A 27,458-nucleotide genomic window follows, 5' to 3' on the forward strand; every position below is an offset into this window, starting at 1 on the left:
GCATAATTTCCCAGATGTTAAGATGTAGCACAAGTTAAAAAGAGAAACAAAGACTTTTTAAGCTTACAATTTTAAAAAGAAAATAGCTTACTTTAGTTTGTTTTTGGCTGCTAGTTTTGCAGATCTGTTTTTGGAGTTAACATACAGTATTCTGGCTTTGATTAAAATCTAGAGGTTGTTTTAGTGTTCAAGTTTTCAGCACAGCAGCTTTGAAAGGAATACTCGATACAAGCATGGAAATCTCGATTTTTAAAAAACACACATCATGTATTTGTCTTTCTACTAAAGACAGATAAACACAATTTACATTCAGTGTGAACCTTGAATGTAAATCGTGTTTATCTGTCCTTGAATTGACAAACCTTGAATTCTCCATTCACAAACTTTTGTTTAATTCTTTATCTTATGTAATTAACTTTGTTGAAATTCTTTTTTGAGTATATTTATCATGTAATTTTTTACCCACTTTTCTACCAGGTTCTCTTTTCTTACAGAAAATTTGAGAAAAATTCTAGTTTACTATATGTACTATGCATCATATGTTCTTTCTTGCCTTTATGGATGAGACTGGCAGTGAAGATACCCCACACTGTGCACTAGGGTGAATCATATGTACCTGTGACTATTCTGCCTTAAAGAACTGGATATATACAATCTGAAGACTCACAGAACTCCAGCTCTTCAGCACAGGAGCTGAACCATCCTGGTAAAGGCATCTGTTGAGATGACACATAATTAAAAAATACTCCAAACTTCCATCAGTTTTTTGCACTACTCCCTTCTGTTTCATTAAAAAGAAAATATTAAAATAGCATTACATAGATTGTTTTCTCTCAGCTAGCTGGACAGTATAAGTTATTACCACTGTGTTATGCAGGTATTCTTTGCTGTAGGGTATTTATGTAATCAGTACAAAAATGAATTACAGCCTGGTTAAAAATCTCACACTTCAGGCTTCAAAAACATTTTTTTCAGGAATCTATGAGGAACTATGACCTTTTCTGGAGCATGCTTTGGAGAAGAGGCAGCAGAACTTAAAAGTTTCTTTGTTATTAAATATCCACTGTTCACCATTTTTGAAGGTAACATTTTGGAATACATTGACCACCATCATGGAGACTCTCTGATAAGCGTCAGAAGACTGAGAAAAATTGCTTTAGAACACAGATAAGAGTAGAGGAAAGAGAATGACAAAAAATTAAAAATATTTTCCAAAAGGAAGATAACAGCACCTTACATGCAAATTATATAAAAAAAAAAAAAGTTGTGATTTATACAAGAGGAATCTTAGTTGTAAGGGGAAAAACGTATATTAAAATCAATTCCCAAATAAGTGAGTATCTTCTGAAAAATACATTTTCCTCTTATCTGGCCTCATATAGGATACAAAAACTTTTGTAAGAGAGAGTAAATATGTTTCATTTAAATTTCCTCACTACGTTCACACACACAAAAAAAGAAGAAAAAAAAAAAGCCCTATAATGGGTTTATCTATTTTCCCTTACTTCAGCTTTTATATAAAAGCTAAAATACATGTCTGGATTCTTGAGATTTTTCCTCTGGATTATCAGATCTGCTATTACCTCCTGCTGATGCACTCCCAGCTTCGGAAATGGACAGCCTACAATCATAATTAAATGCATCACTACTGTTTCTGTGCCACTAAAGCGTTACTCATAGAACTTTTAAAGATTCTTGTGCATTCAGTGAACATTTATTTATAAATCAAAGAGGTTAAGCTCTTTTCCTCATGAAGCTAATAAAATACAGTAGAAACATGAATACAAACTAAATTTGACAATGTGTTTGAATAGTCTAAGGGATAAAATTAATGAAAATATGGAGATGTGCATTTTAATTGTCATGATTTATAATTAATTTGTCAACTATCCTCTCTTGTGTATTAATAGGAATTATGTGGGTTCTAGCTTTTAATTATTGATACACATATGTGAAAAACATGTTTGTGAAAGGGTTTTCTTATATGAAAATATATATTTTCAGGTCCCCTCTGAGCAAATCATTTTGAAAACAAAAGCTGGAATGTCATAATCCTTGAAAAATTTTATCAGCTTCTCTAGTACACTCTATTGTGTTATCCTATTAAAGCCATTATATATGGGCTTCTCTTAAAGGACAAGATGAGCACAGACACTAGAGGATAGTGAGTACTGCACTACAGCAGCTAAAAGTCTATCAAAGTACTTCAGAGAGACAAGCAGAAGAGTTTAGTTTGTATCTGGGGTGTTTTTTCTGTCTTCAGGTTTCAGAATGAACAAAAATATGGGATTTTTAAGCACCAGTTGTTCATAGGAGTTTAAATATGTGGTAAAAATAAGGGCATGTATTTCAATAATAACACTCAATTTAAATAAAAAATAGTAAGAAAAGCATTAATGAGAAGCATGGACTCCTAGTCTTCAGTGCACCATTCATTTTGTTATAAAAGCAAGTCTACCCACAGTTGAAGTCATACAGTTGACACAAAAGAATTAAAATCATCTGCTTTCAAATCATATTTTTTTCCATTTGTTACCTAACATTCTCAGGTACAAAAGCACAGATTACTACAAATAAGGAAAAAAAAAATACTATGTTTTTCAGCTTTCTTTTGCCATTCATCAGGCAGCACCCTGCTGGAGTTTGTTTCTCTGGTTTCTGTCATGCAATCCAATTTCCTCTCCCCCACTGTTTATGTAGTTCTTTCACAGACAAAAAGGCAAAATTGAAGCAGGAATGTTTTAAGCTAAGTCAGTAGTCCCCACTTTTCATAATTTCTGAGGAAACCATTCAATTTGCTTGATTCACTAGGATAAGTATGATTATACATGTACTAATAGGGTACTGTAATCCTTGGATCTCCATGTTTGCAGTAAAAGACAGCTGAGGGAGTGATACATTTGCAGTGGTAGGATGAAGTGAAATGATGTCTCAGAGTCCCTGGAGAAGTAATGAAACTATACAAAGGTCCAGCAAGAATAGGAAGAGATCACCAGGAACACAATGATGTAGCAGTGAGGCAAAAGAAGTAATGACCTGGGACAAGAGAAGAAAGATCCACTGGGCAAGTAATGAAATGTGTCAGACATGGCAGGAAAAGGAGCTCAGCTGATCTGAGATGAGTTGAAATTGTAAATTCAGCCAGCAAGGCAGTGAGAAAAAGGAGGAGTTGTGAAAAACGATGATGAATGCAAAGTATTCATGAATACCATAAATGTAGGAACTAAATAAACCTAGTAGAATAATGATGGGTGGAGTGTCTCTGACAATTACTTGATGTGAAAAAGAAATAGCTCTGCACATACTGACATCTACATTCACAGCAGCCCTTAAAGTATTTCTCTGAAGGGGGCTCAGAACTCCTGTAAACACTGATTATATAGAGATTCCAAACGGGTAGTGTATGCCCAAACTAATTCTTCACAAGTAAATGAGTTGACATTATTTTTTCAAAGCAGAAAGGGAGAAATCCCTCCTTTATGAGAGATAAGTAAGGTGGGGAAAATTTTGTGAGGAGAGTTGAGAGGGGGGAAACTGTAAGTGAATTAGACTGGCATCATTTTTGCAAATAAAAGAAGTTTAAAAAAATAGCCACAAATGTCTTTCTTCTGGGATGTTCCATCCCTGACCTTTTTCAGCCCTGACCATCATTGCATAGGCATTTTTCCCATGATAACAATGTATAGAATCTGCAAAGCAGGAAGATTCTTTATGAAATGGTAGACTATGAAAACTTTTTCTTTCCCTGAAGAAGTTTTTAAGGTGATTGTCACTGTGTTTTTTATTCTTGGTAGTTCATAAGACAAAACAATCTCTACAACTATACCTAGGGCTGGATATATCATAAACATACGAGGATCCTGTTTCTCATTTTTACTGTTATTTCACAGATAAAGCTCACTGAGGAATTATTTGGATTTTTGATATTGATATGAAAGAAGAAAATGGGGTAGAAAACATTAATAAAACAATAGCTCTGGAAGTCTGATCCAATGAACTGTGAACACCTACATCTCCCACTCTTGAAGTCTATATGACTGTTTTGATATAATGAAACATTGTAAAGAGGTAAAGAAACAAAATGAGGTAATTTAATCTAAAAATATGACTTGAAATTGGTTCTCCTGATCTGTCATCCAAATATAAACAACATAGGGTTTTTATTGTCCTACAGAGTAGCAATGCAGATATTAAATTCAACTCAATGAGTTTCCCTATCTTTCAGAAAATGTGTCTTCCCCATCTTTCCAAGCCATTAACTGCCTTTTCCTCCACCCAAATTAGTATTTTTTAAAGAACACATTAGTGGAAAGATACATTTGGGACATTATCACAGGCTCTGGGAAAATTGAGACTATTTTGGATCAAAAACTTATTCAGATAAAAGTAATCGGCCACAGAGGTGGAGTTAGGGTTGGGAACAGGGAAGTTCAAAATATAGTCTCCAGACTCATAATTCTGTTTCTTCTACCTGATCCATATGTTACTCTCCTCCCACTGTAGCATAGAAGTACATTCTGAGAATCTTCTTGCAGAAATGTTAATGGGAATAAGATTTTGCTTAATTTCTGACTTTTTCTCACAATCTTTTTAATATTAAAAAATAGACTAAAACCCTATTCTAAAAGATTTTTTAGTTCCACCCAAAATAGTTGCAGTTTGTTGAAAACACTCCCTAAATACTTTGCTTCTTAATATTGGTTAAATTTCTAAAAATCATGCCCTAAAGCAAAATTTGAAAAAGTACTTTTATAACAATATCAGCAATTAGCTATGTAGAAGCAACACATCTCTCTTCTCCCTCCCAAAGAGAAAATATGGGAATATATCATATACAATAGTGATTGCACAAATTAGGCCACTTATGGAAAGACAGTTTTGGACACTGCTTTTGTAGCTACTTTCTGATACTTAGATTTTGTTTAGATTTCACTCCCTTGACTTCAGTGACCGATGAAGATGTTTTTCTGCAATGAAATTAACATCTTCATAAAATAATTGTTTCAGAATGTAACCAAGTGGAGTGACACAAAACAAGTCAGCATCTGAATTGATATCAGCTGCAATGTATAAAAAAATTGATTGAATCTCTGACATTTTAGATTCCAAATTCTGTTGAAAAAGATTAAATAAAACTATTATCAAGATAAATCTTCTGTTTGCCCCCAACCTTAAAACTCGATCATTGAATAATTCTGCAGTGAAAGAAAATTCTGGAGTTCTACTAACAAAATTTGTATTTGAAGATAACTTTTAATTCAGGTTTATTCCAAATAAAAGACAAAAATCTGTTTCTGTGTAACACTCCAGTCTGTTGAAAGATATTTTTTTGTTGGTTTTTTTTTTTTTCCCTAACAGGACACAAACTGAAAGTCACCATGTCTGATTGCATCAATTATTTTAAGTGCACCAAAATATGTATGGAATATTTATTCTTATATTGCTGCATGATGTTTCAAATTTATTAGCCATTGCAGATATATAATCATCACAGAACTAAATAGATAAAGAGAGTTCTATCCAATTTCTTTCTACAACAAAATTTTCCTTAATGAAGATTTTGATAAACCTTTTTACAAAAGTATTGAACTGTATGACCAGTTCTAAATTTGTGAGTTGTGTAACTACTGTATAACTAAAACAACATAAGTTCTTTCTTCTGAAGTATAAATGTTTTGTTAGATTTATCAAAATATCTGAAAATATTTATATTTAAATATGTGTTAAATATCTTTAACACAAAAGCAGATGTTTCTGGTGACAGATGGATCAGACAAACTCATTTGAATTACAATCTGGATCCATTTTAACAGAACACAACAACTGGAGGATATTGTTTAGTGTCTTGTTTTAAAAAAGTTGGAAATTTCAGCCTAATTTTAGTAAATTATAGACTACATTATATGACTACTAACAAGAACTCTCAGTTAAATCTATGAAGCAATAGGATTAGAAATAGTTGTCTGTTTCAGCCCCGGAAATGACCCTGCAAATAGACACAGAGTAGTTGTACTCTAACCTAGTTTGCCATCAAGAATGCATTTTATCCTAAGTTTTATTGACCCTTAGACACCATATAACATTAACTTTTTTTTTTTTTTTTTAATTTGTCTCCCTGAATACTTTTACTCCTTTTTAATCTTGGTTTACCTCTGTACTTTCATGTCTCTTCCTGTTAACAGAAGCTACAATTTCTTGGTCTGAAATAGATAATGAAGACAACTTTATAGGTTCTTTTATGTAGAAAATGTGCCCTAGTTTATCCTACCTCAATATCCGACTAAGAGCAGGGTACAGAACACACACCAAACTCTATCCTCTTTGGAAAGAAAACATGAGTGCAAAACCTAAACAGAAACAAGGTCATGCCCTATCAAAGCCCTTAATTTATTGATTGCAAATATATGATATATTCTTTAAGGCTTGGACCTGTTTCTGCACAGGTCTCAACTGTAATTATCTAACTGTGAAGAAGTATAATAAAAATATTTATCTTGATAATAATGTTCTATTTATAACGTTTTTAAAATCATATAAATATTGTGCTATGTGCTGGACTGGATATTTTTCCTCAAAAAATTATTAAATATTTATGTATTATAAATGAGTATTTTTCCCATAAATTTAGTCACTTTAAATACAGACGTATTTGCTGTATTTCAATCAGTTATTGAAAATACGATGATCTCTCAATAAAGAAGGTGATCTATATATTTGATAGTAAGGATGGTTTAATTTCAGGTACTTATCAATTAGCCCACTTCTCTCATCTGCTTGAATGTGCAGCTATAATAAAATACTTGACATCTCACAAGTAACAAAAGTTTACCTTTGGCAAGTAATAACTGAATCTTGGATAGATGTTTTCCAGCTCCAGTCTTATAGATTTTATTTTAAAGAAACTTAGAAGTAATATCACTAAAAAAAAATGTTTTAAAGTTTGTAAGAACATGAGTTTATTTTAAATAATTCTAAAAAAGTATGTAAGATAGACAACATAATAAACATACAAAATTAATGAAAGACTTCAATAAACTGTGTGATATTCCACTGAAAAGCATTGGAAAATAACAAAATTAAAATTTCTTGCAAGCCCCCAAAGCTTTGTATTAAGGCCAAGATCCCTGAAATTACAACCTTAACTACATTCATTTTTAGCTGAAAAATAGAAAAATAAATTTATACGCACATGTATGATAAAAATCTGGACAGTTATCATTGTCCTTGGAATCACTGAAGTGTCAAACTAACCTCATGTATAACAGCATATTTAGGATTAGAAGAAGCAGCCAAAAGGTAGATCTTGACTATGAGACAATAAAATGGGCTTCTTTTGAGTTTACCATGTGATGCACAAAAACATGATCATGATCTTGCAAGATAATATAAGACTAATTGATCAGTCACATGCAAAGAACCCTTATCATTTAATACATTTCCATTTGCACCAAATGATGTTTGGAATATTCTCATTAATACATTCATCAATTAAATACTTAAAGAAAAATTAATGGAAACTAAATTATTCCTATGTCCAAACAGAGCGAACCGATCGGGAAGGGCACTCTTTGCTAAATAACATGAAAACAGAATTGCAACTGTTAAGATGATTAATCATGAGACTAAATTGGAAGAGAAAGTAGTACATGAAGCATCAAAGAAATAATTGCCAGTACAGGTAAAGGTGTATTTCCCTGTATTAGTTAAAGAAAATAGACTAGGTGACCTGCTGAGAATCCTTTTAGTCCATCATTCCAGTAGAGAATTTCAGACCAAATCTTGGAGAATAATTAATAATCTTTGTGCTTTTATGTATAATGTTAGTGCTGCTAGTTCTACTTTTCTTGTTCTCTTCTGCCACCAGTTATTCGTATTCTTGTTTTCACAGCAACTAAAATTAGTGCTCATGAGGGTACATCCCCAGCCATCCCTTTAGTTCCCATCTCTGAACCTGTTGTCCCAGAATGTGTCTAATCTCTTTCTGAGCCTGCTAGTATTTTCTGTCTCCACAGCCTGCTGTGGCAGCACATTTCAGAAGATCAATACCTGCTGAGTACATCATTGAGGCTGTTTTGAGCTATTCTCCTGTAAGCTTCATTGCATGCCCCTGGTTTTGATACTAGTATTTAGTGAACCTTTAGTGAAGGATCTGTCTTCAGGTAATCCTCTGACTGCATGGTTTTACAAAAGCAGGCACATCCTGTCAGCCTTTTTCTTACCAAACGGACACATCAGGTCAGTGATTTCAGAGAGCTGGGAATGAGGATTTCTAGATCTGCTTCATATCTGCCATTTCCAAGTTCAGCATGGTAGAAGTCACATTGTTTTTCCTTAATGATTCCTTATGTTCACTTTCATGAAGGTGATCTGCCACCTTTCTACCTTCTGTCTCAGTTTTGTGAGGTTCATTTGCAGTTCTTTGATACTTCTGACAACCTAAAAAAGCCTAAAGGGGCATCTGTGACTGTTCTCCAGGTTACTGGTGAAGTCATTGACCAAAGCTCATACTGACAGTTCTCCTGAAGGAGCCACCCTAGAGAGAGATAATTATGTCTTAACGCTTTGCATCCCATCCTTTAATCAACTTGAATCCACTGAAGGATCTTTCTCCAATCCCATGATATTTTTCCCTTTTGTAACTTTTGATCTAGGATTCTGAAATGCTTCTAAAAGTTGTTAATGCCCACTGAATCACCTTCATAAACTTTGGCTCCACAACTCTACAGAAGCCATACTGATTTTAAAGGTTTAGTTTATTACAGATTCTTCTGTCAAACCAGTGACAAAAGTCATTTGCTGATCTCTACTTTACAGAATCTCATCCTTGGCAGATTTTGTAGACTTAATGTCAGTGTCAAAGTCCTCTGCTGGTGGTTGTTTGCAATGCTAGGTCACACACTTTGTCCAGCCTACCAGCTGCTTCATATTTGAAATATTTCAGAGCTCTTGACTGAATGTCATCTGTTTTTGTTGATTTCTTGACATCTGTCTCATCTAGGTGAGAGAGTAGTTCCTGTATATTTACCTTGATCTGATCCAGCTTCTCTGACCTCTCTGCTTCAGAGAAATAAAAGGTCAGTTGTTGGTCCTGATCCACACCTTCAGCCAAGATTAAGTCTAAAATAAGGAGATTGTTGATAGTTTTAGTTATGGCCTTATCAACTGGCATAGAGTCTTTGCATCAAGCATCTTCACCAATTCCCTATGTGGTTTCCTCCATTTGATGTGTTTAAAGTACTGTTTCGCTGTCAATTTGACGATGCTTTGCAAAGTTTTAGTTCTGGCCTTTATGGTTTAAGCCTTTAAATTTTCTCTTTACATTTGACCTGTTGTTTTTATATGTATTTCTCTTTTTCCTATTTGACCAAGCTCTCCAACTTTTTTAGAGGTCAAACTATTAGCTGCAACAGCCTCCTTAACCTTCCCAGGAAGATGTGTGAGGAAGTTTTGGACCACTTTGATTTCTTTTTTGAATTACGGCACACAGTCTAAGTGGTCTTCTAACAGAGTATTAATAGCAGCCTTCATGTTGCATGCAGACTTTTTGAGCTTTATTCTGAACTTTATTCTGTCTTTGAAAAATTCTCAATCTTTACAGTTCCATTTCTTGAAATCAAGTATCAATTTGTGTGATTTATCTCTCTCCCGCTGCAATTTTAAAAATAATTGCACTGTGGTTTTATTAGAGACCAGGTCTCCCACTGATTCTTCTTGCCTCAGGTCCTTCGTGTCTCTCAGGTAAAAAATTCCAAATAGCCTCTTTTTTTATGAGCTCTAAGACTAGTTGTTGCGGTAATCATTTATTGAGTCTGATTTTTAATCTCTGCATCACACCCTTATAATGCATTGATTGAGTCAACTGAAATGGCTGCAGTCATCAGGACAAGGCACATCCATTAAAACCTCCACCAGTGGTTATTACTTGAGCAGGGTTATGGGAAATAAAGCTCCAGTTGTAGAGAAGAGTACGCCATGTCAACCACACATGCATTTGCAAACAAAACAAAATCAAACGTAAGTATAAAGAATTTTGTAAAACTGTAAAGTAAAAAATAACAGTATACATTATGTGGATGGAAGGAACATGCAGTAATTTGTGAACAACACTGCACATCCAAGACTCTGCTGGAAGAATAAACTCTCAAATCAGAAAATCACTTGGTTAAATTTTCTCAGAAAACATCAATAATTTCTTTAAAGGACTATCTTTAACATTAACCTGATATTGCAATGAAGCAAAATACTTTCAAAAGTGCTAAAATATTTACCAGTAGCTATAAATTAGGTAATTTTTTCAGTGTAATGAGATGTATATTTAAGAAAATGTACATTCAGACCAACACAGAACTGGATTACATCCATACCTTTAGGATAATGTTTTAAGCTTTAAAAACAGATAGATGGGATAAGAATAGTGTTCACAGTTATATGCTACTTGACCATTTTTGAATTTTTCTCTTCTGAGATGTGAAGACATGCTTAATTATTAAAAGTAATGGTTTTTAAGAAAATAAAAACTAAGAAGATCGTTTTTCAAGGTGTCTGAAAAAGTTTTGTCTTTTTCAAAGTCTGGATCAATACTGCCCTTCTCTTGATGCCAACTTTATTACTCTTTTTCACTTTATAACTTCTATTTATACTGAGTCCTTTGGGCCCTAAACTTCTTTTTCTGCATGTCTAGCTGCTTGTTATAAAACCTTTCTCTTTCAGTACTTTGACAGCACATCAACCAACAAATCTCACTTGTGACAAACTCTAATGATTGAAGCACATATCTTGATTCCTCTCAGTACCTCAACACATTTCTGATTCAATACAGACTTTACTGTTATTAGCTCATCTTGCCTTTTACTGTCTCTTTTCATCCATCAAACATAAAATACGTGTCACTTCTACAATCATCAGATTGGAAAAACTGGAGGGGAGGGTGCGTGGGGCAAAAAGAGCAATGTTATCTTTAGTTTCCATCCTACCTTTTCAATATGCTGGCTTAGAAAATACTTTTCTCTTTTTTCTTTTTTTTTTTTTTTTTAATTGGTCAGTCTTTCACCAGAAAATCTTTATGCTAATTTTATTATTACTTGTGAGAAATATGAAATGAAAATTCTCCTATTAAATGACTACCATTAGACCTGTGTCTTATGGAAATACTGGAACAGCTAGCATAGCAATTCTGTACTTATGAATACACCTTATACACCTTTTTCAGTAGATTTTACAGCTCATCAGGGTCAACATTTCTTTCACAGTACAGTTGTATCAAACATGACATTTGCAACAACCCCAACTTTAAAGAAGGTCATAAGCAGAATGTTTTCAGTGCAAGTAATTACACTGGAATTTAGCCATTTTATTATTGGTTGGGTTTTTTTTCTTTCCTGTTTTATTATCATATTGACACTGAACTATATGCAGCCATGTCAGTTCTTTATGTACTTTCATATAAGCACTGAACTAACATGGAACAGGATTTGAAGGGGCAGAGTATTTACAAATGAATGTTTCAAGGAAGGAAGAGATGCTGAAGGATGTTTGACAGTTTAAGCTTTTAATAGCCATTTTTAATATCTATTTGGTAGGAAGAGTTAAGCTGGACAAATGTCAATGAGTCTACCAGGACAAACCCATCAAACTATAAATATTTCTGTAAGAAACTGAACCTAAGAGAAAGAACAAAAGGCGAGGGACACGTCATTCAGAATTTTTGGCTTAAAGACCACGTGAGAATTAGACAGTTGGAAACCATGATCCACATCACAAAATTAATGAAGTTTGTACTCTCATTCTCTGTAGATCACTTATTCACAGAAAATCCAAACTGAAAAACAGGGATGCAATGTTTAGAGATTAATTTAATTGAACTAGTTAAAAAGTAACTTTATCTTCTATTTTTTTTCAAACAGTTAAAAAAATAGAGTCTTCGTTCACAGTTATAGATTTTGTTAATTATAGTGACTTCTTTTAGCAATATGGCCTCATGGCACAGCAGACCAACAGCCTTCCAGATTACATTAGGAAAAATAATGCCAGCAGGTGTTCCTGCCAGAGAGGTGTTCCTTCCTTCCACTCAGTACTGGTGAGAGATACAAGAATAAGCTGAGAGAGCTGGAATTGCTTCATCTAGACAAGAGAAGGTTCAGGAGGATCTTCTCCATGTGTATAAATAACTGAGCAAGCTGTCCTACCTGATGTGACTTCAAAGAGGGAAGTTGGGAAAAGTGATATTAAGAGGGGACCCCAAACACAAACATTGCACAGATGCCAACTTCCAAACAGAGTTGTGAGTTAAAAATGTATTTGCAATTGCTTTGTAGTGTGGACTTGAAGGAAGTTTTTCTGTATATAGTGAGATGATAGTGGACATCACAGAATTCTTTGAATATAAATATTTCCCAAGAGATACAAAATATATTAATCGTATGTATGTACATATATATGTGTGTGTGTATGTGTATGTAATTATAGATATGCAATTGGATGTGTAGAAAACAAAAGATTTGAAGTGGTATTTGTCACCAGACCTCCTGTGTACAAAACAAATAGGCAGTCAGATAATGTTAATACCATTAAGCTTCACATTCAAAAGAAAAGCAAATTAAATAACATATTTTTAAGGCAGGGCAGGTCACTAAGACACCACAGAAGAATTTTATTTTTTCCTTGCAAAGTTCAAGATCAACATCTTAAACATAATTTGCTTGTCTGACATCCCAATAGAGTTTTTGCTGGGGGAATTCTTCAAGATAATGCATTGTGTGAACTCTGAATGTTCTGCAATACAGTTTTCTGCAATAGACCTTTGTATTCTGCAAAATAGTAGTAATCCATTAACATCAGTGGTATGCTGCACACATGCAGAGTTCTACATGCAAGAATGAAATACCAGACTAGTGCCATGAGATATGGCATCATTTTTTCTTATTTTACATCATTTAGAGAAGACCCTGTGTACTTTAAATGTGGCTTATATTTAATCTACTCTTCTGGAAAAGAAAACAACAACATTTAGGATTTTTGGAGAAAAGTCCTTATCCAAATCTTATTCTAAAACAGAATGGTGTAGGGGAGCTTGCTGTAAAGAAATGCCGTTCAACTTCTCAGATTGCGGAATAATATAAACAACCCCAAATGCAGAAGTTCAGACTTCCTAAACATGGAAACTCTTGTTAAAAGTGGACTAAAATTCTTTGTTTAGGCTTTCTCTCCATTTATAAGCTAATAGCAGATCAATCCTGTCTTTTGCACATATATGCTTTCTTCTATTTTATTGTTTATTGTCATTGTGCCCCACACTGGCCCATTGAAATCTGCAAGATGGGACTGGACCAGGGTGGTGGTATGAAGTCATTTACAGATTCTACTTGAGCTTTGGATGCCCACTTTGAAGACCAAGTAGCTTGTAAGACTTTTTTTATTAAAAAAATGTATAATTTATTTATCATCAGTGTATGGTTTTTATACACTGTCATAGCCACTAATAAATTGCTAACAAATTAATGAAACTTAGATTTACATGGACAAAAAAAAAAATAATTGAATACTCAGGAACATTATTGAATGAATTTCAAAAGCAATATTCACACAATTTTTACTTAGTAAAAGATCATCAGTCAAATTTCTAATACAGTTGGTTCTTCCTAGAAGTTTATCCTATTGTCTCCATTTTGTGTGTTTACATGGGTGTCTAGCAGCAAAAAGCTGCATTTCAAACTGGCTTACACATTGGCATAGATAATTGTAAAAAAACATTTTTGGTCCCTTCAGGGTGAAAGCTGCAACTTGATAAGTTTTTGGTTTTATTGGTTTTCGGGTTTTTTAATGTGGATGACAACAGGTCTTTGGCATTTGTAATTTAATATTCATTTAATAAAGTGTGTTGATACATATTTCCCAAAGAGATTTGAATAACACTAAAAAAGTTGTTCCAACATCTCAGGTATATTGCATACATCTTGAAGCATTCCACTGAAGATTTAAAATTTCCTGTGAAAGGAGATTTGGAAGAATTGTATTTAAGTAACATAAAAATTCTATCTCACACTCGAAAAATTAAAGATTGAGCTATTCTGCATGTATAACTTATGTTGTAGAATAGATCTTTTGTTATTTTTTTTTAATTATTCAAACCATGGATTAAGTATATGGCTTATATTTTAAATGGCTTTTACTGATTCATACCCAAACCCTTAAAGCTCTTCATACATTTATAATACATATGAAGAAGATTAGAGTTTAGAGTTTAGGTCCATGGGCTTTGTTGTATTAAAAAGAGGAACATTTTATCTGTAGCAATATGGCAGTGTACAGCAGTATTAATTATTCTATTCTGCTTCAGTGAACAAAAACGTATTGATCTATCTGGAAACAAACCAATGCTTCTCCTGCAGTTTCCCTCTGACAGAACTGTCCAGCATTCACATCTGATTTTTTTGTGGTGTTTTTTATTTATTTTTATTTTATTTTTTTTTTATTTGTTTGTTTGGGCTGTTTTGTTTTTTTTTTAATTATCCATTTATCAAGAATCAGCCTGAAAACACATATAAAAAGCATACATACTTTGTTTTTTATCTACACCACTGAATGAATACTTTAGGATTAATGTTTCCTTAACATGGGAGCTTCACTGTCAAGAGCAAACTTACAGTATAGTACATTGTAGAAGAGGATTGAAGTATGCCTGCAGTGAAGTTGTTCAAAATCTCCATTAAAATCAAAAAAAGTTTAGGGTTTGTGACAAGGAAGCAGTGTTTCCCTAGGGAAAGTAATGGACAAATGCAGAAAGCAGATTAAGTTTACTCAGGAAGAAGCACATTGAGAAAGCCATTTCCAGCAAGTCACTGTGCATCCAAAAGCCACATGCCAGAACACAGAGCCAAACATCAGCTATGCAGAAAAGGGCCAGGAAAAATAATCTATAATTAGTTCCCAAACACAGAGCATATCATAGTTAACCACTTCTGAAATCAACTGACTCTTCCACACTATTGCAAAAGGATTTTTGGTGAAGATCTGAAACCAAAAAGACACAGACAGGTATAAAGAAAGATTCTGATTTGCGGTAGCAGCCTGGATCATGAAGGTTATCTCAAACTGTAACAGAAAGTGGGACTTTGTCCTTTTTATTTGTTGCCCTGGATGCATCCATCCCTGAGGGAAGCAGGAAGACATTCATGCCAAATCTGGAAGCAAAGCATGCTTGTGCATAAAACATGAGCCAAACAATTCAACAAGACGACAACCTTTTTGCCAGCTTTTTCAAGTCATGTTGGCAGGGTCAAGATCTGCAGAATGTAAGTTATTGTTTTTATTTCACTTTGATTTATTAATCTGTGAGTAGATTTAAAATATATTGTGTATTTTCTATGTTTCATGGCAACAATTTTACATTTAAAAAATACAAGAGAGACTATTTTATTTGTGATAACAACATCATCATCTTTTTCTTATTTCTTCCCAATACAAGCTATAAAAATGTAGGTTTATTTTTTACATATCTACTGCTTCTGTTCTAATGCACCTATCTAAGCCTTTTGTGCACAAGCTCTGAAATCATCACAGAACACAGATGGATGTATCAGTTAAAGAAATTTGCTCAAGAGGTAATTTTAGTGAGGTGTTGGGGAGCAGTAGAGGAGATTAATAATTTATTTTTATGCTATGAGATAATTAATTTTTCTCATATGGAGATGTTGGTTTTCTTCTGCTTCCTGTAAATACTAATAATTTTAGCAACATCTATACAGCTAAAACCACCTTTCTTTATAAATAGAAAATATGTGTTTATTTATATACAGATACATGGGAGAAAGACATCTGATACTTCTATTAAGCTATATGGAAATCAGTATCATCACCATGTCTCTTATTCACCCAGGAAGCTTAATGATCTTGAAGTGTGCACCTTTACCAGGTAAGAGGGGAAAGAATGATCATATTGCTGCTGTTGTTTTATGTGGCTGTTTCAATGCATGGCCTAGAGCTCATTTGTTAATGGCCATGCAAATAAGCAGCACATTTGTAAAGAATTACATTATTTTTCCTCATGCATATTTATGTATGCTTGTGTATTTTGGAACTCATTAAAGCAGTTTACCAAAGATTCTGTAACAAGCATCCCACTTTCAGTGTTGTCCTGGAAATACATTTGGTAACAGCAAAATTCAGGAATATACTCATACATCCCTGGCTTTAAACATCTAAACAATCACTTTTATTTCCCATCACATACCTGGAATAACATCCTCAAAATCAGATTTGGAGTTAGGTGCACATCTGGATTCTTGTGCAGAGAGAACCAAGTTCCACCACTTCACAAAACTGAAGCTTCTTATTACAAAAATGTAGATGAAGCATTGTGAGTTAATCCTTAGCTAAGCACCCACACTGCTGCTCACTCAGCCACTGCAACCCCAGTGGGATGGGGAACAAAACAGGAGGAGTAATCACGAGAAAGGTTAAGACAAAAACAGATTAATAAGTGAAGGAAAGAGAAACAAGTTTCAAGAGAAACAAAAGCAAGCATTCACCACTTCATGGAGATTGGTACCCTGCCAATCTCTGAAAAAGGACCACCTTGGAAGCCAAAACTCCTCTCTCCTTATTCCTCTGTCCATTCTTATTGCTGAGCATGACATTACAGGGTGTGGTATATTCCTTCATCCAGCTGGAGTCAGCTGTCCCAGCTGTGTGAGCTCCAAACTTCTTTCCTATGTCCCGTCGACTCTCAGTGCGGAAAGTAGGGTGCAGAAAATGACACATTAGTGTCATCAACACTGTTTAGCCATAAACACAAAGCACAGCACCATATGGGGCTGCTGTGAAGACAATGAACTCCACTCCAGCCACAACTAGTACATTAGAGTAACTGTCTGCATTTCACTTTTTAAAAAAATGTTTTGTAAAATTTGTAAAAATTTGTAAATTTTGTAAAATTTAAAAAAATTACTGTAAAAAAACATTATCTGCATGCATTACTGTGTAAGAATTACTCATAAGTGCAATGATAAACAGCTTCTGTAATCTTTACAAAAAAAGTATTTTTACTTTCTCTGGTAAACTACTTCCTTTGAAAACAAGATTTTCTGAGCCTTCTGAACTTTTTTACAGTAAAACCACCATTTTCTTGACTTATTTTTCTCAGAAATAGAGGATAGAATAGGATAGTGGGTGGAACTTTTTGGGGTTTTTATATCAAAATTACTCTGTAGTGAGTCTAAGCAGGCGCTGAAAAAACTGCCATCATATTGAGAACAAGAATGTAGGAGAAATTCTATTAAGAAATATTATATTCATGATCCATAAACTAAATATGTAGTCGTTCCATGTCAGTTGTTTGAGGAGAGTAATATATTCTTATATATTAATATATTATGTACATATAGATATATGTATATTTATATCACATATATATATATATATATTAAGACATCACTGTCACTTTCAGTGGCATCAGGCCATGCTTCTGCAGAGTCTTCAGGTTAAGCCTGCAGTTCATATGTGCATATCTATTTGGGAACCTTGTGTGATGTACAAAAGATGGTTTCCAAGGAACAAAAACTCTGCTGTTTTCCCACAGCATGCTCTAACAAGTAAGTATAAACCCACACAGAAAGGAATTTCTTAAGTATTCCATTTTAAAGAAAATAAATAAAAGTAAGCACAAAAGGAACTGAACCTATCCTATACTGCAGGAATGACTAAGCCATTAGGACATAAATACCAGTTGTTTCTTTTCACAGAAATTTTACAAAGTCAAGCATCTCATACAAAAGTTACAAGGAATTCAACAAGGGCAGGACAGTAACGAGGTGTGTGAAGAAGAAAGGATATTGTTGACACAGGAAAAATGGATGAATGATGGAGAAGAACGTTACAAAGATACCATCTGTTACTTTTTTTGCATAGGAAGAACTATTCTCAATAGTTATAGCTCCTTCTCTGGGAACATATAGAAGGGTTGCTTTTTGTTTTGGCTTTTTGGTTCTCCCCCCCTGCCCCATTCTTCTTCTAAAGCCTTTTTAAAATAGGTTAAAAAATTAAAGGGAGATCACTACTATGAATCCATCTCTATGCTTCACATCAATACTTTTTTTTTTTTTTTTAAAGTTCCATGTTAACTTTTTAAATCAATCTGGATAAAGAACTTTTTCCATTATTACAATTTTTCAAATATATATTTAAGGTCTATTTCTGGTACATATAGAATTTCTGAATAGCAGCCTGTGTCTATAACAATACAATATAAAATGAGGGAGCAACTGTAACTTATCTTCAGATTTAGAAAAGAAATAATACAATTAATTCTGCTTTTATTCATATTTGCAATTTAATCTTTCTTAGTTATTAAATGCAGTATTAGTCAGTGTAGATAGAACACATAAAGGAAATTATGAAATGCAAGAAGTATCGAAGATGAAAAGTATTTTGATATTTAGGCCTATATTCATGTATGTGAATACAGAAGAATATTCTGGTCATAGATAAAAATACCTATTTTGGTATCACAAAGGAAAGAAAAAGTGAAAAAAAATGAGAGTCTTCAGAAAAGCTGAAGAGAAAAGAAAGGGAAAAGAAATTATATAAAGTAATAGATGAGAAGTCTAAGATACATGTAAAAATTCTCTCCTTAAGAAACAAGCAGCTTAAAAGCAGAGGATGCTAATGCAAACTGAGGCATGAAATGAGATACTAAATTTACATTGGATAATGTCTCAAATACTGAATAGTCCTACTGAAGATCACATGACTAGCTCAAAAATAAAGTGCTATGCAGCATGATCCACAGGGTAGTGATAAATTGCACATAAAAGGCAGCACAGAAAAATTTAGTGCATTTCAAAGGTCAGCTTTCAGCACCATTCTCTACAAAGCCCTTGCATAAATACAGAAACATCTGCAGATCAAGCTGTGTGATTTCCAACAGCCTTAGGAAGAAATTCACACAGACCTTACATTTTATTCACAAAATATTTAGGAACTAGGAATATCTACTAAAGCTGGTTATCTGACAGAGCGTCACATAAAATCCAGAGTTATACCACACTGCAATTGAAACTCTAATCCTTTTTCAAAATGCTTTGTGAAAATTATAAACTCTTAAGCCAAATTACCTTTTGAGTCCTCAAATATGTAGTCTTTCATAGTAATTTTTGCAAAGATATTAACTGAAATTGTCTTTTAAAAATTATGAACTAGAATGCCATTAGTGATGAGTTATAATGGTGTCTCAGCCACGTGCTGATCAAAATATTTTCTTTCCAAATCATCACCTGATTCAGAGCAGACATTTATATTATTTTTGTTATAATGTAATATTTTATTTCTTATACTAATAATATTTGCTTTCACTTATTTCTATATATTATTCTTGCATGATTGTAGGATGCAGCACATTTTTGCATCAACTGATTCATCATCACATTTCTGCTTTTAATGCGAATGTCACAATAATGGAAAGATTAATTCTCCATAGACACAAAAATTTTGTGATGAATCTTGCACCATACTTATTACTGCTTTTTGTTTCTCATTTGAAATTAATTTTGGAATTTTTTGATCAAAAACATACAGAATCTTCCAAAAAATCATAATTCACTGAAGTTCACCTAGTTATGCCATGTTTAGTTAAATGATGCTTACTACTGTTTTAAATAACTTCAAAAAAAGTATTTCTTCTACATTGCTTTGGGGACTGTCTTGTCACACTTCCAAACTCATTTTGAAGGTTAAAGTAATATTTTGAATTATTATTAAAGTTGGATGAGTGGCTAAATGTTTCACATTAGTCTTTAAATATTTTGAAAGTTTATTTTCTAATGAAGTGATGTTAAAATATAAAAATGAAGAAAAAGAAACAAAAATACTTCTAATTAATATTCAACTACTATTTAAGAAAAAAGCCAAATTATGGTACAGCTAGTCTCTAAGGAGCAGCCTAGTTTATTTGCATTATTGCAGATATTTCACAAAAAGAAATGAACTCAGCCTTTGTTGTTAACTTAGACAACTTCTTCCCTCAATCTATTTAAATAACAGTAATATGCACAAAGAGAAAGATAATTAAGATAAACCACCCTAAAGTTAACAACACCATCTAGATGCTGAAAACTTTCGATTGCCTTTGAAACAAACAATTTAATTTATCAGATCCTTTAGAACCTCTCTAATTAAAAAACTCTCATCAAATCTTACATATTCCCATTAATACTCATAGTAGCAAAGGGACCTGATAAATATCACAGAACCACAGAAGGAGTCAGGTTGGAAGAGACCACAGTGGGTCATCTAGCCCAGGCTCCCTGCTCAAGCAGGGTCATCCCAGAGCACACGGCACAGGATTGTGTCCAGATGGTTCCTGAACACCTCCAGTGAGGGAGACTCCTCAGCCTCTCTGGGCAGCCTGTTCCAGTGCTTGGTCACCTGCACATTTGGGTAGCACTTCAGTTTCTGCCCGTTGCCTCTTACCCTGCTGCTTTGGCTCCACTGAGCAGAGTCTGGCTCTATCCTCTTGACACCTTCCCTTCAGATACTGACAGACATTGATGAAGTTCTCTCTCTGTCATACCTTCCTGAGACTGAGCAGGCCCAGTTTTAATCTTTAAGGTTGTATTTTTCTTTTGAAATGCCTTGTTATATTTTTTCCTTCTTAACTCGGTTGGAAAAGTGGTTCTAAAACTACTGCAAAACTGAAGTACTGAATTGCTCTTTATAATAACATATATGATAAAAGTGCCAAAATCAGAAATGCACAACATTTTTCGATAGTCTAACATTCAGTGTCAGGGTGATTGTGTTTTGTCTGACAGAAAGGCAGCTCAGATCTCATGCAAGTTTCACTCTCCCAAATATCCCATGCTGAGCATCACTTCATTCAGCTCAAGCACTGTTTCCTTAGATCAGTATTACTCCTCTTGTTGACTTCTTGCTTCAGTTTAGACCTGTTGTGTTTCACCCTGACAACATTTACCACTGTGAAGTGCCTTGCCTGAACTTGCTGTAGTTCATAAGAATTTTTCATCTGTCAGAGGACCCAAAATAGATCCATGTCACTAGATGAAGTTTTACTGAAGGCAAGGAACATTCATTTCTCTGGACCTCCTACATGTGCTCCTGTTATTACTCATCAGGAGGTTCTTGGCCTGCTTTGCTGCCAGGGCAAGATGCTGTGTTATGCCCAGCTTGCCATCTACCGGCAACCCTAGCTTCTTCTCAGCAGAGATGCTCCCCTGCCAGTCAGGGGTCAGTCTGTGTCAATATTAGAGATGTTTCAGTGCTGTGACCACATGCAGACCTCTAGTTCTTCCTGTTTGTTTCCCAGGTGTGAGTGGCTGCAGAAAATGATTCCTAGCCCAAAACAATAGAAGTGAGAGTGAGGGGTGATGAGGGAAGGCAGTGCAAGTTCTGTGAAAAGTGGGATGTGGCCTACACCCCAAACCCTGGAGCCTCCAGTACAGCCCAGAATGGCTGTCAGTCACCAGCACACCTGAAGCCTCACCTGGAGGAGACGGGGACACCACAGCAGAGAAAAGCAGTTGCACAAAGACACACATGGTCATAGCCCACTCTTTTGGATTTTATAGAGCTGAGAACATGCTGGATTTCAAACAGTAAATAATAATTTTTGTCTGTACCTGCTGTGGTCAGGGCCAGGAGCCCTGCCCTGTGCCATACCACTGCCATGGTTGAGCACACTGCCTTCCTCAGGGTTTCCAACCCTCTCCAGGCACCTGTTCTCCAGCCCTGCACCCATCTAACTTGCTCCCTACCACCAGCTCCCTAACACTATCAGGCATCAGCTGGAAGCAAAAGTTTGAAGCACCCTTTTTTTCAGGAGTAGCTGAAAGTTGTCATTCAAAACTAGAATTTTTGAGAAGTAAAAGCCTGTGATATCTTCCCTTCTACAGCAGCAGCAGGCAGCCCCCCTTACCCCCAAGATTCCTAGAAGGGCTATTCCCCATCTGCCTTGCCCTTGTACAGGTTGCCTTGCTATGTGATTCTTTTTTCTAGGTGAATTTTTTTCTTTTGCCCAGGTTTTAGGGTCTAAATACAGATTCTCTGATCTTTGCTTCTTTTTACTTGAAAGGAAACCTACTGGGTGACAAAAACATTCACTGTAAAACAGAGTACTGTCCATTTGACGTTCACATAGCCTCAGCAGGATTTTCACCACCAGAAATCTCACTGCACATTATTTTTATGTCGCTTTCTCTGCAAACTGATATTTCCTATGAAAATAAATGCCATTTTTCTAATTGAAATAAGAAGTATACATAAAAAAATAAAATTACGCCAATTCTGTAGAAAACACTTAACTTAAATGAACACTTAAAAGACAGTGAAAAATGAAACTTAAGTTACATAGCAGTTTTACCAAGGGAAAAACAAAGTTTTTCCAGAGGAAAAACAGAGGTTCATATGAAAACATTGCAACAGCACAATGCTTGGAGACTCTCACCAAAGAATCCTTAAACCTGTCCAGTTCCATCTGTTTCATCATTTTGTAGCAAAATCTGAAACAGACTGAAGGGATGTGTGGGAATCAGGAAGAAGGCTTCAATGAAGCATAAATTGCAAATTCCTTTTTAAGTAGGAAGATCTGATTCCATTAAGGAATGGCACAGTTTTACGTACCATCAGTGACCAGAAATGTGAGGTAGTACTTCATTCTGGGAAATGCACTTCACAGAAATGTCTGCAATTACAGGCAAGCAAAAAGCATCATCAACAACCATTAAAACTGGGCAAAACAAAGGGTCTCAATGGAAAAATAGAACACCAGAATGGACTTAAAACAGTAAGAAACCACTGAAGGACACATATGCCTAATCAGTCTGAAAAATAAATGAAAGTTAATGAAGATACAAATTTTCCTTATCTCACTAGGAAAAAAAATGAAAATGTTAACTATTGTCATAAGAAGTACTCCTTGAAGTATTAGAGCAGAGACAAAAAATACTAATTAAGCCGAGAGAAAAGTGATTGTAGAGAGATTTAAACCAAAATTAAATACCTAAGCCAAGAATCTGTCAGCCAATGCACCTTCAGAGGTATTCAGAAATACTTTGATAAAATCATACATATTCTTTAAGACGGATGAATTTGAGACTTTGGTCTGGAAACTGTGTTAATCACACTAGGAAACTTTGACTTCTGAAGAATTCAACACAGATACTGAGAAAACAAGATGCAAAAGAAATAATTTATATTGTTGGGATGAGACTGTGATGTGAAAGTGGTACAGAGATCTCAGAAAATTCAGAAAAATAAAGAAAAAAAAATGTGTGTTCACATTTCTTTTCAGTAATGATTTATAGACCTGATTTGAATAGAGATGCATTAAATATATCAGGTAATATATCCCATATCTGTAGACAGCTGTAAGTTTTGGAGCCTAAAAAAATTATTAGGATGAAAGTTAAATTAAAGTCAAGGAAGTTTCCTTTCAACTAGTTTAAGGTCATGCCCTGAAGTGATCTGCAGGGGATAAAAATATGTAAAGCTTCATTAAACAGAATTCAGGACCTTGTTAATAAAATACTATTACATAGTATAATGGACAAAAATACACATTCTGATAAAAAAAAGGAACTTAAAAGTAAAATAATATGTTGTAGTAAACTATTTTCTTTCTAGAGTATTCCTCAGGAAACCTCTATTCCTCAGTTTTAGGTCATGTTGCTACACCACATTTCAGAACAAATATTTACTTAAAATCTAGTGGAAAAAGTACCTTTTACTGTCAGAAAGTATTGAAGTTGTTGTGTGCATATATGAAACATTTGAGAAATAATAATCTTGGTAAACACTTTTCTTACAAAATCTCAGTGGAACTAATTTTCAGTAGTAAATTTACTACAATTAACTTTTCTATAACTATTAAACCAAACACTTATTTTCAGCCATTCTATGATGTTTTAGTGACAAAGTCAGAAGAGCTTAGTCATGAATACCCACCATGAATTTTATACCTTATTCTCTTTTTAATTTATGTTTTTTTAATAATGACTCATGTAGAAAAGCTCATGGTCCATTTATTATATGGAACACTTCATTAAAGATCAAGAATAAATGTCATAAAAGGAAATTTAAAAATACAATAAGAGAAGCAAATAGAGAGGCTGGAATTACAGTTTTACTTTTCAGTGTTGTCGATTTAAGTAAACAGGTTTTCAAAGCAGTTTATTTCCAATGTCTTGAAGCAAGATTTTATGAGAAACCAAGCTTTCTAAAGAACACGTAACACTGAGAATACATTTATTTCAGAAGACTCTGGAATCATAATACTAGTTACCTTCTAAGAAGACTTTAATTTAATGTTCTTGATTCAAATTACTGTTAAGTAATAAAAGTGTTTTCAACATTGTACTGAAATGTGTGTGCAGCTCAGTTGAACTCAAAAGCTTCACAGTGGTTCCTAAGTTTGTACATCAAAATGTTGAGAAACAGATATTTAAGTGGATTTGATTTTAATTTAAACTCAAAGGAAAACTTTCAGTTTAGGTCAGCACAAAATCAAAGATAGAAGCTATAAAGGTCTGGGATAATTTTTATTCATGATATTTCATATAGTTAAATCAGTGAAACAAAATAATAATATGCATAGCTTCAAAAACAACAGCTATTTTCTTGTGAGAGACTCTTACAAGATAATGGTTAAGTTACCCTTTCATGAAGTTACACCTACCCATTCAAACAGAAATGGAATCTAGGCCTATTGAGATTAAATCTAGATTCAAGTTATTTCTCTCTTCTTTTTCAAAATACATATTTTCTGATGTCTATAAACAAGAAGAAAAAAAATTCTTATCATGCAAATGAGGGAAAAGGTTCATATATTTAATCATCTAAATTCAGTGCTTATCTAAATTTGGTATCTTTCCCTGTGTTTTGTTAAAATACCCTTTGGATAGAAAAGAAAAAATGACAATACACTTTAAATCTGTTTTCTCCACAGTTGGACTATCAGATACTTAATGCAGCTGTTTTTAATAGGTTTTAATCTTACTATAGGAGGAAAAGTCTCTAAAAAGAGATACTAGCAAACTACATTCCTGTAACAGCTCATTCTGCTACATGTCAGAGAATTAAAGTATGCAAATTAAAAAGTAATCAAGATTGTATTGCAAGTAGAAATCAGGTTCCCAAACAAGAAGAAATGTACCAAAAACAAAAGCTGAAAATTAGAGAAAAATAAGACAAAGCAAATAAAATGTTTTGTCATCACTGTACTTTTATCAGCATGTCAGAACTGAGTGTTTAAAATAGCAATTAAAAAAAAAGTAAAAAGCCATTATTTATATAATTGCTGCATGATCACATATCAGCTGCAGGATTTACTCTAAAGCATAAAATGGCAGTTGATATCTAGAAATAAAGACTATATATATAAGGCTGCACAGTGTATTTCCTAATAATTGGGTAGGAACACTGGGCTCTTTCAATCCTATCTGGATTCTATCATTGTTTCTCAGTACTTCATAGTCATGGGGTTATTTTGAATAAAGTTACCAAAGTGGTTCAGTGCTAATACATGTGGGATATCTGACCTTCAAAATCTGGCCTGTTTTTAAATACGTAAGACATCTATAAACAGAGAAAATATATTATAAATTATATAAAGTTCATAATCTTGTAATGTTTTCATTATAGTGGTATGAAAATGCTCAGTATATTCTAATAGGACCAAGAATTTACTTTTATGTGAAAACATTAATTCTTCTTGCAGATTTTGGCACATAATAGCTTTACTCAGCATATCTAGGAACTACTGAAAGAATTTCATTCTGCAAAGAATGTATTCATATCCTTAATATTCACCTGATGTTCAAGCACCTACTATATTCAGATAGGTTAACTGCAAAGATAGCTAAGTGCTGGAATTGCAATATGTCATCAAATAATTTTATAAAAGCACTAAATATGTGATTCTTATTTTTCATGTCTTTCACCATTTGTGTTTCTAGAAAACAGGAAATTGTTTTATGCTCTGATATGTACAGTTGATTGTTTCCCTGTTTAATTTTGCATATATCCGGCTGTTTGTGTCCATTCATTCAGCAAGTACTGTACTAGAGGCACCTGATCAAGGAATAAACTTTTGTTGTCAATGTGACAGACAAGGAACCACCATCTACACATTATGTACTGCCAGATATCCAGCTCATATATATTTACAGCACCATATTAACAGTGTGCACATATTAACAGCCGGAAAAATAGTTCAAATAATTGCAATGTATGGACTATTTTGCAAAGTATTTGCATCATAATTATCTTGTTGTCTTCTTTTTTAAAAATCTAATATTATAACTCATTAAGCTGAAAAATTCTTACCTTCTCATTATATTTAGATATTTAAAAATGTCTAAAACAGGCATTTTTCATTATCCCTTCTTATACTTGTATACAATAAAAATAGGAATTTTCATGCTAATTCCACCCTTGAAGTGATAACTGCCATTTGAGTTCAAATATATATTTCACAAAAACATCAAAAGGGACTTCTTACATTCTCATTCTCCAAAAGTAAGAGAAGCTCTGGAAGGTGCCTCTAAGGAAAAAAAATACTCTTTCTTCTTTTTTGTACAGTTTAACCCTCTTAAATAAATCCTCTGATGGTGACTTACTTTTATTCATGTTAAAATAAATCTAGTGTCACTTCAATTAAGTTGAACTGAATTAAACTAAATTTTTTAAGGGATAAAAAATAGGTTTTCACTTCTAGCATATCTAAAATAACAGTAGGTCTTTTCTATCTATTGAAGGTTTTCAATGAAATTATGTTTAAAACAGGTAGTCTCCATCAGCTTTACTGTAGTTCTTAACCTAACTGAATTCAATGTGGGATTAAACATCAAGTGAAAATCAAGGATGTGAATACATGCTTTGTAGGATGAAATTGAAATGGGGAGTGATTAAGTTCCCATGTGATTAAGCACTTTTTTCTTAAAAACAAGCAGGAAGTGTCAATAAGCCCATCCGTGCAGAATTATCCAATTATGCCAAACCTGAAACTTCTAATTCTCACCTCGCAGTAAGGTCACTTCATTTGACAAAACTACAGATTTCAGAGGACCAAAGCCTTTTCTTTTTCATGTTTAACATATATGACCTTTCCACAAGACTCTACAGAGACATCACTATAACTCCCCAGAAGTTTTTATGACTCCTAAGGGCACAAGGCTGACTGGTAGATCCTAAAATCTGAAGTATTATAATTATAAATATATTTAAAACACCTTAATTAAAAATATAAATTTATTTTTGTGGAAGAAATAGATTATTTGAGCAATGTCATCATTTTTTGTACAGCAGATACTTAAGAAATAATTTGGAGTGATAGACAGCAGTTATATTGTATATTGCTCCTTCTTTGCAGTAAGACAGAAGAACCTCAGAAATAAAATTCCTGAAATATAGCACAGTACTTTGTCATTGTATCCATCAGAAGAAAATTAATT

General features: G+C 33.8%; 1 long non-coding RNA gene across 1 annotated transcript in view; it reads right to left on the bottom strand.

Annotated features, from left to right (window-relative positions):
* Positions 1-616: 616 nt before the first annotated feature.
* LOC147652970 (uncharacterized) overlaps positions 617-27,458 on the bottom strand; it is a 76,874-nt gene continuing 50,032 nt past the window's right edge. Inside the window, exon 4 of the long non-coding RNA XR_015286841.1 lies at positions 617-716. This is a non-coding gene — a long non-coding RNA (uncharacterized LOC147652970). The remainder of the gene's footprint in view (positions 717-27,458) is intronic.

The sequence above is a fragment of the Cyanistes caeruleus genome, chromosome 5 (assembly GCF_971803275.1).
Source record: "Cyanistes caeruleus chromosome 5, bCyaCae1.hap1.1, whole genome shotgun sequence".
Taxonomy (NCBI): Eukaryota; Metazoa; Chordata; class Aves; order Passeriformes; family Paridae; genus Cyanistes; species Cyanistes caeruleus.